This window comes from Ostrinia nubilalis, chromosome 10 (genome assembly GCF_963855985.1).
Source record: "Ostrinia nubilalis chromosome 10, ilOstNubi1.1, whole genome shotgun sequence".
Classification (NCBI taxonomy): Eukaryota; Metazoa; Arthropoda; class Insecta; order Lepidoptera; family Crambidae; genus Ostrinia; species Ostrinia nubilalis.
The window spans coordinates 3,825,150-3,839,049 of record NC_087097.1 but is presented as its reverse complement, the minus strand read 5'-3'; the positions used below and the strand labels follow the sequence as shown (position 1 = coordinate 3,839,049).

Sequence of the window (13,900 nt, the reverse complement as noted above, 5' to 3'; positions counted from 1 at the left end):
ATTTATTTGCTGTCGAGTGTAGATGTTTGAGGCATTAGGTAGTGTGAATCTTTTGACCAACGGCCTCAATTTCCTTTTTGTAGAGCAGACGCTCTCCATTAGGATTCACTTAGACACCATGGCAGTATAATCAGTCGATGACAGGAACAATATTTATGCAACTTGGAATAAAGGCCATAATATTTATGTTGAGCTGTTTACGTGTTGGTACCGGCAACTGATTGCCACCCTGTTACATGCCCCAGTGAAATAGATCCCTCACAAAGAGTTTCTTTGAAGACTTATTGTATAAGATGCTTTTTGATTTCTCTTTTATTTAATTTAGATGTGTACACGACACAGGTTTCTGGGTCTCTTTATAAGATCATGCATTTACCGACCTTTAACAGGTCTGTAACACCAAAAGAGTTGGCCAATACGTCCCAAGATCACACGCTCTCGCCAACTTTCGCCAACAGCCTGTATATAAAATCGCTTCCCATCTTTTTATCAATGCAGCTGCAGAGTTGAACGACCGCAGTACCCTCGGGCTGGCGGTGCATCTAATAAACAGATAATTAGCGTGGGCGTGGGTGCCAACGCGTAGGTAGTGGAACTTCCAACACCTCTCGATATGTATTAATTTTGGGTTACATTACATCCACAGTAACCAAATCAGATTTTTATTGGCGGTCGAGCTGTATATTCTGGCTAAGCAAGAGTTGCAGTGGTGAGAACGAGAGGTGGGAATAGTCCCGAAAATTTTAAATCAGACATTTTAATTTCAAAACCACGTTTCAAAACTTCAGTGGAAGTAACAATTAAGTGAGTTCCAGTAGAAATGGGACATTTTTGATCTGGCTCATTAACTCAAAAATTATTGAAATCAATTACTTCTTAGCACCAGTCGATATGTTGGCCCGAAGTGGTAGTCCATAAAAATAATATATGAAAAACTTACAGTTACCTACATAAACAGCGTTTTGACAGTTCACAAAAACTGACTTTGTCGTTTTTGATGTTCTTCATAACAATGGTAACCTAGGATTGAAATTTAAATTCTACTCAGTTAAATGAAAATCAAATTGGAATTTTTACTTGCCTTTGTGGGTTTCTAATAATATTCATAATTCTAAAACACCCTTTGACGTCGTTCATGTTGTTTTACATCGTTTTCGTGTGACCCATTTCAGTTTTGTTTTAAATAATGGATCACCATTGCGTTTTATTATTCATGAATTGACGAAAGTCCATTATGTTGAAAGGTATAATGTGTTCCAATTCCATTCAATAAAGGCTAATACACACTTGCTAGGTACCTACCTATCTTTAGAGTCGTCGACGAGCAACTTAGCTACTTTTCGGCGCTAGTAGCTGAAGCGGTCAAAAACTCTACGATTGATTTTATGCAATAATTTCTCATTCATTTTTCTTGGAATAATGAAGTGAACTACTTACCGCATTGGTACCTTGAGATTATATCTTAACAAATGTAGTCGCAAGATAGCGAGATAGCAAGGACGTATAAAAATTGAAAATATCGTTGTACCCTGTTTTGTTACGGCCCTAAAAGTGATTTTTTTTGTATCTATCTATATCGTGTTTCATTTATATCGTGAGCCTTTCAACGGGTGCTACTTACACCAAAAATGATCACCATTGGTCTGAGTGATTGATGCGTGTGTTTTTTGACAGCCGACTGAGTAATGCGATAAGCCCTGATGCATCAATCTATCAAGAAAATTTACAGTGAAATCCTGAGGTGGAATTGTGTAAAGCAATCGTAATTATTTGACAGTTCATAACGTATGATTAAGTCAGTTAAACAAAGCGTTTGACAGAATAATCATACGTTATGAACTGTCAAATGATAACTATTGCTTTACACAATTCCACCTCTGCTGGTATAGATATACCAGCACCATCAGTAGTAGGTACGCCATTCATTATATCACATTACGTCAAACAATGTCACACGAAATGACAATGCTATCTGTAAAAAACTAGCCAAGTCTCGATGGAGCTGCTTGTTTATCTCTAAAAAGTAATGAAATCTAGACAAAGTCGTGCCAAGTCTATGGTTCCTTACTGCGATTTCTTTATTATTATAGTTAATGTTGTGTGACTTGGCCGTTGAAGGGTACAAAACCAGGTGCTCCATGATACCATTGCACCAATCTGTCGCCAGAACCGCTACCCATTGACGATGGAAAATTGCCACTTGGAAAACGTTGATTCAACAATAACCATTCAATTGTAGGTTTAATAAAGCTGCGTATTTCAATAATACTTAATGTATGATTATCTTAATAAAGATTGTTCAACGGCCAAGTCACACAACATTAACTATAATAATAAAGAAATCGCAGTAAGGAACCATAGACTTGGCACGACTTTGTCTAGATTTCATTACTTTTTAGAGATAAACAAGCAGCTCCATCGAGACTTGGCTAGTTTTTTACAGAATGTTTTTAGTGGGATTTCACTTCTTTTTGTAGAAAGTGGCAAAATTATTTAACGTCGTCGTTTAATCGATATTTTTTTACGATATTAAACACAAATAAACTCAACGACCTTTAAAATGGACAACGAATCAGAATTGTTTTAATAACATAACCTTAGCGAACCTTACAATATAATAAACGAAATCAACGAAATGCAAATTTACACAACATCAACTTAATCGACGGGGGGCTCTAGAAAGGAAAAAATCTGGACACCGCTTGGACGCCGCTAGCGCCATCTAACGGTGAGCGATACAGGCGAACACCACGGTGCCGGAGTAGTATTGATTATGAATGTGGTGTTACTCCAGATCTTCGATTTTCCTAGTTTTTATAGTTTTCCCTTTATGTGGCCATTAAACCCTAACTCTGTACCAAATTTCAGCTCTCTGAGTTGATGGGAAGTACTAGTTCTATTTTGATGATCATCAGTGAGTGAGTGAGTGAGTGTCGTAAATGCGAAACTTTGCTTTTGCATAACTTCGGAACTAAATGACCTACAGACTTGAAATTTTGGATTTTAAGTATGTGATTATAGCTTACTAGATGACGAAAATTTCTGCGTTCTGGTCTTATCCAGAGGTTCTCAAATAGGGGCCTGAAAATGCGGCGAAATGGTTCCAGTAAAGGATGGTACGGCAGTGTTTGCTTCGCGCTCGACTTGGCGGGGGCACTGCCGTGCCCCCAGAAACTTCATTGTTCTCAAACAATTTTTGTGTAAAGGTACCGAGATCTGCTTTCGGGCTTTGTCATTGTAACCACACTTGTTTCGCTGCCAATTTTACAACAATATTGTCATTATTTTTGTTCCTTATAAACCGCTATGTAGCCTTGGCTTCCTTTGCGAGGCTAACCTCTATCCAAACAAAGTGAAAAAATAACCCGAAAAAAATCACCGTTATCTTAATCACAATTAAAAAGGCATGAAAATGACGTAAGACATTAGCGTTGTAATTAATACTGCGCTCGTCCTTTAGTCTGCAAATTATGGTTTTATTTTCAGCTTAAAAAAAGTTTGTCGGAAATTAAGAAGTAATTATCACCTTTATTAAGACAAATGCCGTTTGGTGGTTTGTTCTGTGCCCTCTAACTGCCATCGCTCTAAATTTACAGTCTCGGCTTGTTTCTTAATGTAATAACCTTAAATCGCCATAAATCATTTCAAATGTTGGCCATTATCCGAGCACAAGCGTATAATTGTATAGTATAGTAACCTACATTTTATTTTTTCGCGCGTAAACAGAGAATTACGAATGGCGGTCGAGGCGCCATTACTATAAATCCGTGTCTATGAAGTCCTGTCTGTACTATAATTATTATCGTTTAGTCGGCCGTTTGGTTTAGTGGTTCGAAACGGACTACTATTCCGGAGGTAGCGGGTTCGATTCCCGCACAGTACAAACATTTGTGTGCATGAACATATTTGTTTGTATTGGACTGGGTGTTTTCTATGTATAATAAATAAGTATGTACTTACAAAAAAAAAGTATTTAAGTATGTTTATAGTTTATATCCGTTGTCTAGTACCCATAGTACAAGCCTTGCTTATTAGTTTGGGACTAGAAGCGCAGTGTAAAATGTCCAAGGATATTTATTTATTTATTTTTTATTATTGTGTCCTTCTGCATTCTATTACGCTGTTAGATTTGTCCAGAGCTGTAGGTAGGTACGTAGCTGCAAGAATTTCTTTATTTTCTAAGAAATATGCAATGTATTTTGTTGTTACTTTACACATGACACGTCCATTAACATTACTGAAGGACTTTAATGTGTATCTGTATATTTTCGTTTGCTTACTCATGGATATTGATAATACTTGACTTATTTCAGCAGACGAAGGACAGATAATACAATCAGTTATGAATGGAATTGAATAAAGGCGCAACTCAAAGTGACCTAGACGCCAGACATTTTCTCCCCGTGGCACCCCCTCCGACTGTCTATAAACGTTTGAATTAACATTACTGCCCCCCTAAGTAACATTCATGAGAGATTCGCCGTGCTACGTCCAAAATAAGAAGGAGCGAAGCGATTTCGAAATTAAAACTGTTACCAATGTCACTTTGTGGATCTTTTTCTTCATCGATGCCTTACTGATGAAGATCGCGACTACAGAATATAGTGTTCCTCCATAGACTGCGGTCATAAGCTTTGTGGATGGAGTAGTTAGATTAATACAGACAGATGCAATTTTATGGTCATCAATGATGATGATTCTCAGCCATGGGACGTCCGACTGCTGAACATAGGCCTCCCCCAATGCTTTCCATGTTACCCGGTTGGTAGCAGCCTGCGTCTATCTCTCAGTCCAACTCCTACCTTTACGATGTCGTCGGTTTCATGGAACTTTTTGAAAAAAAAATTGCATTGAAATTCATCTTTTCTGGGCGCTTGAAAGCCTGAAAAAGCTGCCCTAAGATAAAAATAAAAAAATCTTAGGTAGAGTCGACAGCAATTAGATTATATTTTTTTGTTAAAAAGTATCACTTATTCCTAGAACGTTATGGTGGCACAGTGTAGCTTAACTTGCCGGTCGTCTTATACATGCATTACCCATTGTTTATTTCACTTTATATGTATAATATAAACAGATACTCGTGTCTGGGGCACAAGCCTCAAGGGCGCAAGGTCCTCGCCTCCAGTACTTATTTATTTCTCGTGAATCATTTGATTAGATACAACATGATACAAATATGCAAACACACTGGAGACGTTCAAGGTCTCCTTTGTTTTGTTTCACGTTGTTATTTATCCGTCACTTTGCAAATACTGATTGATGGTGAACGACGCGTGTACATTTGTTATTATCATCGATTGTTGGTTTAACTCGATAATCCTGGGTTGTGTTATCGATGTTTTTTCTGACGTCATAAGTCGTTAAAATACGCATTTGATATTGCTTTATTTTTAATTATTTTGTTCAAACGCTTAGACTTTTACAGAATACAAACAATAAGTATTTTTTTAGTGTTTTCTATAATAAGTTTCTAGAGTCATGGGCCTATTTCTTGGTCAAAAATTTTCATCACTTCTTATCAAGAAAAGAGAAAGAATCCAGCTTCCAAATACTCTCTTAAATAATTATATTCTTTGCGTATACTTAACTGGTCTTTGCGTGATTAAATTGTACTTAAAAGCAAGCTCAAGTCATTTGTTTATTTTATTTCAGCTGAATTCCAATGGGTTGTTTGTCTCTCTCAGATGAAGAGTAATTGCGTCCATGATGTTTCGTAGACCTCATCTAATTTTAGTGTAAGCTGCATAATACATCTTCGTTAAGCCAATTTACTTCTTTTATGGGGCTGTAAATACCGTACTACTTTGCATTTTATTGCCTCGCCTTAATGCTCAAAATTTGTTTAATTTGGGTACCCATTTTGCGATACGAGCTAGATTTACAACTGGAAGGTGTGAAAATTTTAATAAAAGAAACTTAGTAAATAAAAAAATTGGAAGACGTGATACTATTTACATGTTTAACTATTGGTTAGAAAAGATATAAAATAGTTTCAAGTTTAATTCCCAGAAATAGGTTTAAAATGAGTACCAGAAGCCAGAAGAGTTGAAGATCAGTACTGAAGATTCTGATATGTAGATTAGCTCTACTGGACATTGTCCTAAATGCGAGGTCTTGATAGACTGGAAGGACACTGATTAGAAAACAAAATTAGTACCTACCTATTGTTTATAATGAATTAAATAGGTCGTAATTGAACGAAAGTAAAATATGTCATGATAAGATTTAACAGATTAAAATAAAACCCAAAACGTCATTGATAAATTCACCTCATTCACGATTCTTTGAACAAATGTATACTTCTTATGTATTCATCAGTAATCGCAGTATCTAATCAGAATTTTTTTAATTTTGATTAACTACATTTGATTTAATTTTTCAAAAGGCGTACAAACTGCACTTAGTAAGATTTAATGAATGCTAATGACAACGCCACTCTTGTAGCGGAGTTTTAGGCTGACTGTATAGGTTTGATGTCAACACGACAAGAAGAAGTAGTACTGCTTCATCCTTTGAAATCTTTGGTACGGATGACAGCACATCAAGCAGCGTAGGACGTCCACCCACAAGGTGGACATCATAAAGGTAGCAGAAAAGCGCTGGACGCAGGCCGCTACCAACCGGGTAACATGGAAAGCATTGGGGGAGGCCTATGTTCAGCAGTGGACGTCCTATGGCTGAGATGATGATGATGATGATGATGATGATGATGACAGCACATCAAGGCAAACACTGTGGCATCTTTTTTTGTTGTAATAAATGCTATTTTGCAACAGTAATGTGTAGTTTTATGTGCTATCATTTGTAAAAACCAAAGCTTATACAGTCTGGGCACAGGTCTGGGTTTGTTGAACTGATTATGGTGCAGGTACACCATAGAAACGTAAAGTGTAAACATGCACTTCGGTTAGTTGCGCCGTGCGTTACTCATAATTCGGTACATCGTCTCGGTCAAATTCTCGCATATAGTAGGGTAACGGCACCAGTGGTCAGCCTCATAACAGCTTTTTGAAGTTTTGACAATTGCCATTTCTACAACAATCGTCAAATAAAAAAACGTTCAACATGTATGGATTTATTGTTTATTGTAGTTTCGAATCAACGTTTATCAAAAACAATAATTCTTTTAGTAAAATATATAATTAATTTTAAACAAAAAATGGCCCAGTGTCCCAGTGAACAGCCTCTAAAAACCAATAAACAGCCTTGTTGAACCCAGTGTTCAGCCTATAGTAAGTATAACTAATAATGAGATCAAAATAAACAATGTTATATCAAAATCAACGATATTAATCACATTTTTATAGCAACGATTCACTTAGCACACAAAAATGTATATCGCACATTATACAGGGTGGCCCAGAAGAAAATTCACTTTTGAAAATTCAAGGAAACGAAAACTGTAAATTTTCGTAGAACTTTAACTATTGCAATTTAAAGGAAATTTTGTGCAATTTTTTTTTAAATATACTTTCTTTTATAAATTTTATTGTACATGTGATTCCCTTGACGTTTACAACATTCGGTCAACATACATAAAAATTTTGGAAAACTTTCGTTAGAGATGCCTCGAAATGGATTCAGGATGAATGAATACTGCAGAGTTTTTGGATTATGAGAGTACACTCTGCTCATAAGGTAACCCCACAAAGAGAAGTCTACTGGAATGAGATTAGCGCTTCTTAGAGGCAGTGAGATTTCACCCCTGCATAATTGGTTTGTTACATTGAAAGGATGATTAATTTTTGAGAGCGCTATACTGGTAGGCTGAAAAGCTTTTTGAGATCAAAGCTGCAAGATTCGCAAGGCTATGACCGAAGCACTTAGTTTCATCAAGATGGGACTACGTGTCACACTTCAAATGAGAGCATTTAGATGGTAAGAGACATGTTCCCACAAAAAAAAAAATTCAGGCAGGGTTGACATCTCCTGGCCACCAGGAAGCCCTGATCTCACTCCAGAAAATTCTTTTTTGGGTGTTACATAAAGAATAGAGTATACTTTTATAATCCAACAACCATGCAACAACTAAAGCTGAGCATTCGGCAAAAAATTGAAAATAGGTTTCGAGGTAATTCTAACGAACGCATTTCAAGATTTTGATGTATGTTGATCAAATGTTGTAAGCGTCAAGGAAATCTCCTGGGCGATGTAATTTAATAAAGGTAAATTTAAAAATAAATTGCATTAAATTTCCTTTGAATTGCAATAGTTAAAGTTCTATAAAAACGTACAGTTTTCGTTTCCTTGAATTTTCAAAAGTTAACTTTCTTCTGGGCCACCCTGTACAAATATTATTTTAAACATACTATTACAATCTCTTTGTATCTTCTTATTTTCTAGGAACTTCTTATTACTTATCATAAAAACAGCAATATTTCTTTTAAAAAAAATCAACGATATTAGTATAATAATATAATTATGTTCGCATTTATACTTAAAATATTATTTCAATAACATCGTGGCTGAATACTGGATCATTGAGACCCAGTGGTCAGCCGCTTGAAAAAATATTTTGAAATGCGGCTGACCACTGGGTTTTCTAACAATTAGGAAATACTTGTCTCACTAAATATGTAAATATAAATTTAACGGTTTTAATGGGTCGTTTTGCTTTGACTGTTAAAAAAAAATAGAATAGCCCAGTAATCAGCCCCGGGGGCTGTCCATTGGATCTTTCATAAAAAAGCAGTATCCAATGGTCAGCCCCTCAAATTTTTAAGTAAAAAAACAATATTTTTTATCAAATTTCATAAAATTAAATGCACTAAGTAATGTATAAAGTTATTATCTATAAAACACAATCACATTTCATACTAAAATATGTTATTTCTCACATTTCAAAAGAGCACCACGTGAAACAAAAAATATGGCGGACATGACACTTCTGCTCTTGTCGGCGGACAGCACCTGTATGAACGTGTTTACTTCTCTCCCCTGACCCCCTACCGCTCCTATCGCGTGATGCATGAATCAATAAGGAAACAGAGCTTCTATTTAAGTGCACGTGATTTGGTTATTTTGAATACAGCGATATTTATGGCCAATAAACAACGCAATAGGCTGATCACTGGTTCCTGGCTGACCACTGGTGCCGTTACCCTATACCTGCGCCGTTAAATTTTATCCAAGCCATCGCCAACGGTTCATTTGCAGTTTTGTAGTTTGCGACCAGCTCTAACATGTCCAACATTCGATCAAGTGTCACATTACACCTATACAAACAGACTATTCAATGTATTGGTTATTTCGATACCCAATATTTGTGTCAGGGCGAGGATTTACACATATCATACTTGCAAGCACTTTATAGAAGTAAACGGACCAAGGTTAGTTCGTAAATACTGCTTTTAGGTAGAATGTGTAGTTGTAGTGATGTGGGATAATGAATTGTCGACTCGACAGTGTTCTGAGATGTATTATGTTTGGTTTGTTTATCTTGCTACAGCTTTGCGTAACATAGAAATTGACAGAAAACTTCCAGGTTGACTATCTTATAAGCTCAAACTTTAACCAAAAACTTAAGAAGAACTATTTCAAAGTAGCTGATATTTAAACTACCTGTTGATCTTCGGTCTGATTTTTCAATCATCAGTTAACTTTTAACTGAAGAATAAACTTGTCATTTTGACATATTTCCCATATTGAAACTGTCAAAAATATTAAAACTACACTAGACTCTACATAGTGACACTATCGATATCGAAGTTTCGCATGATCAGAAGTTATTCTGCAACACTAACTCGTAACGTTGGGTACCTTAAGCATTTAATACCTGCCTACGTGGCACACAACGGAATGGGACTGGCAAGATACGTGGGTAGAGCAAGATAGATGGTAATGAGAAAACACAACTTCACCGGTACAGTTAATGGTGCTGATGTAAACAAAAAAGTAACGTCTGTGTGTAGAATAGGACACCTAACAGAATATAACGGTGCGGTCATCTATTCATAGACTAAGATCTACATCTTAGGCTGGGTTGCACCAACTTTAACAAACTAAAAATCTGTCAAACTCCATACAAAAAGCACCGGTTGTAGTCATAGTTACCGTTAAAGTTAGGTGGTGCAACTCAGCCTTAGAATGCTATAGATGTTTGATAGAATCTGAGATGGCTATCGAGTAAAATATTCTGCTTCGAACAATTTAATGCAATTACGATCGATGCTGTCAGCAAGTCGTAGAAATCGAAACCCATAAAAAGCCTAATGATTTAATCTAGAACCAGAGCGGTATGGGATCAGTACAAGCTCGCCGTGGGAAAAATCTAACATCATTTATAATGGATACGCCATTTTCCCACGCGCGACGTCTAAACCGTTTTTAATAATTTCTCACAGTTTTAATTGTAATTTTTGTCATTTTCAAATCATTACGTGCAAAAAGCCTCAATTGACATAGGTTCAACATTGCGGTTCGTTCATTATTTGTTGAAAAATGCGCAAAAAGTGTGTAAAACTTTAGTGGGCCACAAAAACTGTGTCACATGAAAGTAATGACCTGCGTTGGCGGAAACTGTGATGACTTGATGAAGGTAATGATTACTTACCGACGCGATCACCGTTAGCACCCGTATTAGTGAATCATCGAAAATGATCGTGCTCTGGTGACACGATTAGTTAATTGCGTATAGTTTCCATTGTGGATGCCATGGGGGTTAGGGTAATGGAATGAAAATGATACACACTTAAACTGCACGATTTTGAATGACGACAATGTCTTGGAAAATAATCTTGACAATTAATTTAGTGAACATGATGCATAGGCGAGGCATAAACCTGACGCAAGTATTTACATAATAAACATTATGGTAAGATCAAAATTTTGAAACAGAAAGGAAGGAAGATAAAGTGAGCTTTAAATAAGTGACCCAGATGCTATTTAAGCCTTTATTGTCGACGAAGAAGATTCTGTGGTTGCTATCAAACGAACTATGAAGGCTTGGTGGTTAACGGTCAAACCACGTCCTTGTTTGTTGAGTCATCAATCCTTTTTATTGCCTAATGTCTTCTTTGAACAGTCACGCTTTGTTGGCTTTGTCTAAATTATATATTTATTTTAACCTCGAACAAACGTAATAAGCACTTTGTTATTTGATAACCAGCTTCCTGCGTCCACCTGTTAAGTAATGTACTTAAGTGGACATATGTAAATTGTTATGGTCATTTAGAAAAATACAATAGCAAAGACTCATATAATTATCGTTATGAGTATGACGATGGCCAGTGTGGAGAGGTAGATAGGCCAAATAATTGCTTAGTTTGGGACTAGAGGAGCAGTGTAAAATGTCCAAGTATATTTATTATTATAAATACTCAAAATCTTTTAGAGATATTTCATTCTAGCTAGCGCTATAACTTTTCTGCCTTAAAATATCTGAATCGTAAAATTGCAATTACCAACATGATACTTTTTATCAGCTAGCGAGTCGTGCAGCATCATAATCGGCTAGTACAATAAGAAGTAAACAAGATGCATTTGGCCGACACAAAGCGGAGTCAAACACTGATGATGATGAGACAAACAAGTCCGTAAACATTGCGCCAAACGTCTGTGTCTTAAGCGCTATAGAAAAAAAGGTTGTATCTAAGATTAAGATGTATTTAAAGCAGAAGAATTATTACTTCTCTGAACCATCGAATGGCAATCTTCAACATGATTCTTAGATGATCTCCAACATCCCTTTTTATCACATATCGAATCGTGTGGCATCATAATCAGTGCATTAACGAGTAGTCCCGCGTATGACACGCTGCTGCATCGGAGACAAAGCGGAGTCAACGTTGATGATGATGATGAAACAAGTCCGACAACATTGCTCAATGTCTGTGTATTTAGCGCTTAGAAAAAAGGATAGTCGTATCTCAGATTAAGATGTTCAAGCTTAAAAGTTATAACGAATCATTGTTTTGCAATCTACAGCCCCTTTTTATCACATATCGAGTCGTGTAGCATCATAATCGGTGCATTAACGAGTAGTGCCGCGTATGACACGCTGCGTCGGAACAAAGCGGAGTCAACGCCCGTGGCCGATGACCGCGGCAGGTAGCTGGACCTCGTGACTTATTTTATGATAGACACAGTTTTCTGCCCTGGGTAAAGTCATTTTACTTTGGATAATAAGGATAAAATGTAGAAAAAAAAATTGCAAGGTAATGGTATGCACTTCATGCTTTATAAATAGAGTCTGTCACTTCTGAACATTGTAAGCTTGTCCTTTTTTCCTGGTGCCCATTTATCGAGAATTTTGAGTCACGTCTCATAGCGCGCTGAAGATTGTTTCACTTCTGAGATAGTCATTCATAGGTTTCTTAGTACTTTAGTACATAGGAATGCATAAAGAATAAAATTTCATTATATGCCACATTGTCGATGATAAGAAGTTATTGGCTTGATTGTATCAATAACTTTAATATCTCAAAGTGGGAATCAGAATTAATTATTGGTGGGAGCTCAGACAGGAAATGATTCAACAATTTTAGGAATTCCTCCAGGGGTCATGAGGATAAAATCTTACAAATTCCCAGACTAAACGATCAATGATCTTTTAATGATCACTTTGCAACGAAAAAAGATAAAAATGTTGACATAACACGACCAAAAAGGACGATGTCCAATGTCCACGTCCCTGTCTGGCCGATGACCGCCTCTACCGGAAACGAAGTAACCCTCTTCGCATCCTTCATTAGGAAAGAACCTACGGCGGGTTCAATATTCGCTATCGAATTCAAGTTTTTCGCATATTCGCCGTCTGCGTTTCGTATCGCCCAGACAGGTAATTTGATTATTTCCCGTTCTTGCTTGCAACTTTTATGCAGACACATAGTTCTGCCAAGTCTGCACCGCCACACAGTCGCATCACTGAATTTCAGACGCTGCTGCATTTACGTCTGGGTGCGTCTATGTGTGGGTGGTCCAGACGCAATAATGACGGTGCAGTTATGCATTTTTGACGCACACATGCACCGGAGTCTGAACAAGTCTGAAGCTTTCGTGTTGCCGTAGTCTCGCGTCGACTTGTCGCGACTCCTCAGCCACCAGTCGTGGTCGTGCTACTGCTGCAGAAGGGACCGCGCCCGCGCCACGCGTGCTTTCGCTTTCGTATTTTGAAATCCTTCGAGTTTTGTTTTCGTTTCGTCGTCAATTCGTCATTATTTTGCACAGTGTTTTGTTTTGGATAGCGAAGGATTTGGAAGCGAGCGGCTTGATTTTCCAGTGCCATAAATAGGTATGTTTTGTTAAAAGTTTTGTAAAATATAGAGTAAGATAAAATCCGAGTTGTTGTCACTTGCATAATTGTTAGTGACCTTAAACTCTTATCATAAGTACCTAATCTTATGATAAAAGAGTTAAAATTCATTAATTTTACCAAATAAATAGGATGTAAAAGTACCTAGTCAAAGTCTTGAAAAGATTCTACTACCTACCTACCTACTTTATCTGTTTCCGCGATTTATTGTGCTAAGGTGCAGTGTACACAATAGCACGGACTCAAATAATACCTCAACGTTTACACTCATTGTTATTTATGCACAAAGTAATTCCGTAGAGGCAGCTGTTGAGCAAAGTCAGTTATTGACTTCGCAACAAGTCCCTCAAGTTTGCTTTGTAGATGCCGGCGGAATGTTGTATATGTATATGTTACGGTCAAAGTGATAAATGTGAAAATTATGAATAATCGCCGGTTATTATGAATAATTACCTCATGATTTGGTAAATGTGATTAATATGAGATCATTTGTGTGTGTAAAAAACTAATGTAGGCGGCTTAGGCCGCTTTCACTTCAAATCAAAACTATGTGTTATAGGCATTATGGCAAAGTAATGTTACGCAAGAAACATTCCAAACTCATTTTGCCAAATTATATTAATTTATGATATCAAAACGTTCAAAATG

General features: G+C 36.8%; 1 protein-coding gene across 1 annotated transcript in view; it reads left to right on the top strand.

Annotated features, from left to right (window-relative positions):
* The window catches only part of LOC135075700 (protein yippee-like), a 187,938-nt gene that overhangs the window by 64,281 nt on the left and 109,757 nt on the right, over positions 1-13,900 (top strand). The gene's annotated exons all lie outside the window — the stretch shown is intronic.